Source organism: Tympanuchus pallidicinctus, unplaced genomic scaffold (genome assembly GCF_026119805.1).
Source record: "Tympanuchus pallidicinctus isolate F22 unplaced genomic scaffold, pur_lepc_1.0 scaffold16, whole genome shotgun sequence".
Lineage (NCBI taxonomy): Eukaryota > Metazoa > Chordata > Aves > Galliformes > Phasianidae > Tympanuchus > Tympanuchus pallidicinctus.
Genome location: NW_026294679.1, coordinates 27,778,321 through 27,784,320, shown reverse-complemented (window position 1 = coordinate 27,784,320; position 6,000 = coordinate 27,778,321). Strand labels below are relative to the sequence as shown.

At 43.3% G+C, this 6,000-nt stretch overlaps 1 long non-coding RNA gene across 3 annotated transcripts in view; it reads right to left on the bottom strand.

The window, feature by feature from the left end:
• Positions 1-2,350: 2,350 nt before the first annotated feature.
• The window catches only part of LOC128078090 (uncharacterized), a 30,191-nt gene continuing 26,541 nt past the window's right edge, over positions 2,351-6,000 (bottom strand). For all 3 annotated transcript variants that reach the window (XR_008205290.1, XR_008205291.1, XR_008205292.1), the window contains exon 7: positions 2,351-4,448. This is a non-coding gene — a long non-coding RNA (uncharacterized LOC128078090). The remainder of the gene's footprint in view (positions 4,449-6,000) is intronic.

The following is a 6,000-nucleotide window of genomic DNA, read 5'->3' as shown; positions in this document are numbered from 1 at the left end:
AGTTAGACTTATACCATTTCACATAAGACAATCATGACTGTCAGTTGTATTAGTAGATCCCAAAGTCACCCAGAGTTGAAAATCTCCATTGAGAGCATACAGCATGAATTTAAGACTTCACAATGCAATGTCAATGTGCAATCAAGGTGCCCAAGATGAGCATCATACTTGTGATCAGCTTGCTCACCTGAGGTATGAAAAAAGACCTAATACCTAAGGACCTGCCTGGAAGAACACAGCAAAGAAATTCAGGATCTCAGTGCAGGTCAGGGAACCAAGGAAGTCTCTGTTTGGCATCCTCTGGCTTTTGGATGATGGCAGTATGGTGTAAAAGTGAATCAGTAAGAGAATAAATGACAAAAACTTAAATGGACTCCCAACAACATGCTGACAAGCTGTGCAGTACAAATCTTTCAACCAGCCCAACTCAAATAACACTACCTCAGATAACATTAAAAAACATCCTGAAACAAACTATAGGTAGATTAACTGATTATCATTCATTTCAGAGTGCACATACATGTAAGTATCAGTCTTAAGGAAACAGTCTTTCCTCCTATTTAGTCTGCTCGGTTATAAAAAATGAGGTCAGTGACTCAACTTTTCCTTGTGACTCTCCACAAAAGTGAGCCATTGTCAGTGCACTGGGTCCCAGCTAGATGCTCACCCCACCCTGCTCCATTTAGCAATGTACAAAGGACAAGAGGGTCATGATCTGCAAACAGGAAACAGTCAACTCAAATGTAGCAGGAGCTGTGTACTCACATACTTGAACTCTCAAGACTGATGCAAGTTCTCCTTCCGGTCTAAAGAGAGGAATTTTTGTTCTCAGAGGAAAGGATAGCATACTTCTCAAAGGCCTCACAGCTGGGGACAAAAAAAAAAAAGAAGAATTCCTCCCTGAATTGCTCAGTGTTATTGCATATGTTGCATATTACATGTGTTTTTCAGGAATGCCTGGGTGGAGCTGATATCTCTCTTTAAGCTCCAAACGTTGTTATTTAATTCTATTACATTTATTCTTGTTTTCAATAATGATAACATGTCTATCACTGCTCCTTTCAAGGTCACATATAAATTAAATTCCCATTAGTAAAGGTTTCATCTTTTTCATACCTATGGCAGGGAGTCACAAGAGTCATGCTGTTGGGTATACTGTCCTTTGGTTAGTGGGAGACCTATAAGGACACCTCTTCCTCCTCAAATTCAAAGACACAGAAGTTGAGGCAAGAAAGTAGGCTCAAATCTTTTGAATGACAGGTTGGAGGTATCAATACGTCATCAAGTAGTTCTGCCAACGTCCAAAGAATCTATATGCCTTTCTCTTCTGTTTTAGTTAAAAGACCTGTTTTACTTTGAAGAGATTTCCCACATGGAAGGTGTTCATCTGTCCCACTCAGTGTCAAAGGGATGCCTCTAAGACTCAAAGGACTCAACCTAAGAGAACTCCAGCTGCAAAGAATTCTGCTGAGTGTTCACACTGCGGGACCAGAAATGGTGCCACCCATTGGCATGGAAGATAGGAAAGTGTTCTTTCTGAAGAAATATGCATATAGAAAAGTGTTTTTACATTAAAAAGTAATTGAAGGTGATACAGTGAGTAGATCTGCTCATAGTATTTATTTACCATTACAGTTCTAAAAGTTCATATTGAGCACAAAGGCAGTCTGCACAGTGAAACAGCACACATCCTACACCAGGGCTCACAGTGCAGTGCACTCACAGCCACCACAGTTTGGGCCTTCTCCCCAGAAAGATCTCTCCTCACCTTGGGTCACAGGGCTACATCTAAGGCTTGTATGTCAGCCAGGAAAGTCCTCCTCATAGCCTGCCCATCCCAAAGCCCCACCAGAGGCTGATGTAAAGGGCCATCAGGGCTAAGGCTGATCACCTCCTGCCAGAAGTAGCATGAGTACATGCTGTCTTAGTCTCAAGGTCAAAGACAGTGCAGGCTTGCGCTGCAGGAATTCTAGGTAGAACACAACACAATTCAGAAGCTGATATACCATGTCTCACAGATGCCTTCTCTCCATTGTTGGCAGACAGAAATAGAGGTAATGTCACCTCATGAGAGTTATCAATCAGCTTTTCAAGATGTGTTTGATGGCAAAATTTTCAGGGGTAGCACAATCTGTCCAATTGCAGCCTAACTTCTTTACATATGTTTCAAAAATTGGTATTTTTACAAAGAGAAAACACAAGTAGACTCAGCCAATCTATGAATACTATAAGTTATGCTTTTATGTTGCTGTGAAACTATTACTATTATTTCCAGATGGTTATTACATTGTTTTCCAATTCTGGCACCTATAACGGTTTGTGTTTCTTGCCAGGGTTTACAAGTATTTCTCAAACTTTCTTTTATCTTCCTGACACAGGATTTAGTAAGAAGGCAAAAGTATTGCATTTCCCACCAAACAGAACAGACAGACCAAAATCACACACCTGCCCAGAATGATAGACTGAGTTAATAGTGGATACAAAATTACAAAAAGGGAGAAAACTGGAAACCACAGCATTATACTGAATGTTCTCCATGGAGAAATGTCATCTTCACAAATTGCATTTCAGGGAATTCTGGTCAGAACTGACTGAGGCTGCGTTCTCACATCTGAGGTACAGGGCCCACCAAAGCATGGTCAAAGCAATGCAAAGTCTCTAGGTGATGGGCACGAAATGGAACTGAGTGTGCTGGAAACACATTAAAAGAATGGGAAAGAGGAAGAATAAGATACTGAGCTCAAAGGCAATTTCACAACATCTGACATCTGTGTTAGTTGACTTAATCTCTGTTTTACCAGCTAACAGTCTGCTACTCCAGTTTTCATCCCCCACTGCCCATGGAAGAAGACTTCAAGGAGAAAGCAGGCGTATCTCTCTTTAATAAATAAAACACCATCAGCAACAAAAGCCAAAACAGAGGTCTATAACAGAACCTTAGAAGCATTTGTGACTTGAAGCCTTTGTTCCTGCATCTTCAAAAGCTGATACATGCTGCTGCTTTTGTAATACAGGGAGGGCACTTCCTTCACTTAGGTTCTTTTAGTTGATGTAGACTGAACACAACAGCTTCCAAACTCTGGATCTGCAACAGCTTGGCTGATGTTGCTGACTTTACACCAAAGAGTTCTCAGCACATCCTGCAAGCCCCATTTCACATTCAACCTATCCTTCCCAGCAGCTTCTGACACTTTTCCTTACCACCTTCCACTCTATTCTCTGTTTAACTGGAAGGAAAGTAGACACAGAGTGCAGGCCACCAGCTGGCAGGAGTGCTCAGTGAGATGAGCTACTCTTAATCATCAAAGAATACCCTGCAGCATGGTTTATAGAACAAGATCACAGGGAGCAGGTTTTTCACCAACTTAGCACAGCTGTCTCCTTCTCTGAGAACTAATACAATCTGCACCTCTGCTTTTCCTACACAGCTTTTAGGCACTCCCAGCCAGGAAGAACAAAGCCACTCCCCTAGGCCAGGTTCAGCCTCCTGTGAAAGCACTTGTCCTGTGGGATAGGGCCATGTGGAGAACACAGTGCTGTGAGCAGCCTGCATGTGGTCACTCACCCCTTTGTCTTGCACCTCTGCACTGCAGCATGCATGTGGATGCCTGTTTCTCAGGCTTTCCAAGTACTGGGGGTAGCTGCAGTCTCAGATACTCCTGTGGCAGCTGCTGGCATGGAAAACAGTTTTTTTGAGGAGTGGAAAATCTCAGGGAAGTATCTTACGTTGAAACTGAATAGGTAGATACTCCCGAGGCAGCTTGGAGAAACAGTCACACACATTTCATTTCAGTAAGTGGAAAATATGTGGACAGGCTGCCAGATTTATCAGCCTCTTTTGTGTATTAAGCTGCTAGGGTAGAGATGAAGAAATTGTGTGGTTTTTCTATCTCACAGGTCCACCCCCTGCTTAACTGTGCTGTCTGTGGTATTGGTTCCGTTACTGGCTTTTTTAATTGCATTATTAGTGCCTTTCCAAGACGGAATGGGTTCTCCGGGCCAAAGGCTCAGCTTCCTGACTACTTACCCCTCTCCATAACCTCTCTGGGAGAAGCCTGGGTAATTAATTTGTTCACAAGGAGTGCTTGCAGGCTGTGACCCTTGGACATTTTCACAGTTGTTGCAAATAAAGGAAGAAAGGATTCACTCCAGAAAGATGTGACATATTTTGGAAAACAAAACAGAACACCTTTGAAAGGACTTTGTTCTTAAGAGCACAACAGAACTAACATGATAGTCACTTTAAACTCCAGAGAGCTTTTATGTGGGTTTATAAAGACCAGGAATAAAGCCAACTTGGCTCAAAGAATGTCTCATTTCTCTTGACCACTTACACTGCTGAGTTTCCTTAGTGTTTTCGTGAGTACAGCCTGCATTCCCCATCCCTTCTATGGCTGGATCAGACTGTCACGTTGGAGTGCGAAGGTGAATTTCATTTCCTTGCGGTCCTATAGTTGAAATACGATGCGACAGACATTATTCCTTTCAATGCACTTTTTTTTTTCTGGCAATCTGCTTCATATTTCTGAGTAGATCTTTTGAGGAAAGTCTACTTTCCTTCCCCAATTTTCTCTCCAAATTGTCTTTTAGCATCTTTCTCTGAACCAAAATGATTTATCTTTCTCCCTCAGATAATTAAGTCAGGTGCATAATACAGTGGAAAAAAAAGCACATTTTAATCAATTAACAGGAATTCCCTGCTTCCAGCAGTGCAATCACTAAGCTAGCGTCATAAAAATGCTCAGAGATGATTATGAAGGATTCATTCCTTTAGGAATGTTCCTATATTGCTTCTTTGACAACAGATCTGGGATTAGTCTCATTTAGAAGTGTGTTTTCCCAGAGCAGGCATTTATCAGTGTTTGGTTTCCCAGTGGCTCATTTCTCCTTACTAAAAGTACTCCTTAAGTGATCGTCCCCCAATTCCCCTGTGAAAAGGGGATCATTGACATAAATCAGAAACCTTAATCTTGATGACTGTACAGACAAACTGATCCCAAGAACAAAGTGAGGACAGAACATGTTTTTATCCACTGGCCCATGCCTACCAAGTTGTGGAAGCTAACAGATCTGGAAGCACATCCACATGTATTGCTACAGCCAAGAAAATCCAAGAAACCTACATTGTGACAACAAGAGGAGAAGAGCTCCCTACATCCAACAGAATCCAGTCTAGTGCTAAATAAGGTGGCCTTTCCTATTCTTTCTGCCTATCTCCTAGTCCCTACTCACCAGCTCACTTTCTCTGCTCCTCAGCCAGCAGCTCCTCTCTCCCCCTGCTCCTGCCTGTGTTGCAGGGGCAGATAATGCACATGCTGCCCCTGCCATCTGGAGCAGTACTCCTCACCATCTGGAGCAGCAGCCTTATTGCCCTGCACCTAGCTGCATTTGAATGGGAACAGGCAAGTAGTGTTGGGAAGGGTCATCTCCTGACCCTGCCATATCGACTCCTCTGAATATGCCTTTCCAGGCTCTGCTCCCTTCTGCCTCCACAAGATCAGCAGTTGTCTGCTGTTTGCCCTGCGGCCCAGCATGTCTTCAAACGATGCCTTTCACCTACAACCCTCTAGCCTCATATTTGTGGAGGTGAATACGAAGCAATTGCATCCCAACTCTGCAGCCTCCAGCCCAAGAGAGTCCAACTTCATACCATGCCAAAGGGAAAGGTGAAAAGCATGACCCCTTCCTGCTGGCTGGATCCTCTGGGAATGGGCACCCCTCTGCCCCATCCAAGACCTATGTCCTCAGAGCAAGGAAGTTTGTGTTTCTCCCTGCTGAAGGGCCAGAGGTGACCCCTACCTCTCCTCACTCACTGAGTTGTATATAACACAACAGCCAGGGTCCACAGCAGCTTGTGTGAGAAGCAGCACTCCATTTTGAAGAGGCTGTGTTGAGGGTCTTAAGACAGGAAAGGTCAAAAATCCAATGCTTTTGCTTCCTGTCACACAGGTAGACCACACTGATGGGCAACACATCTTAAATCTAGTGAGATCCAATAAC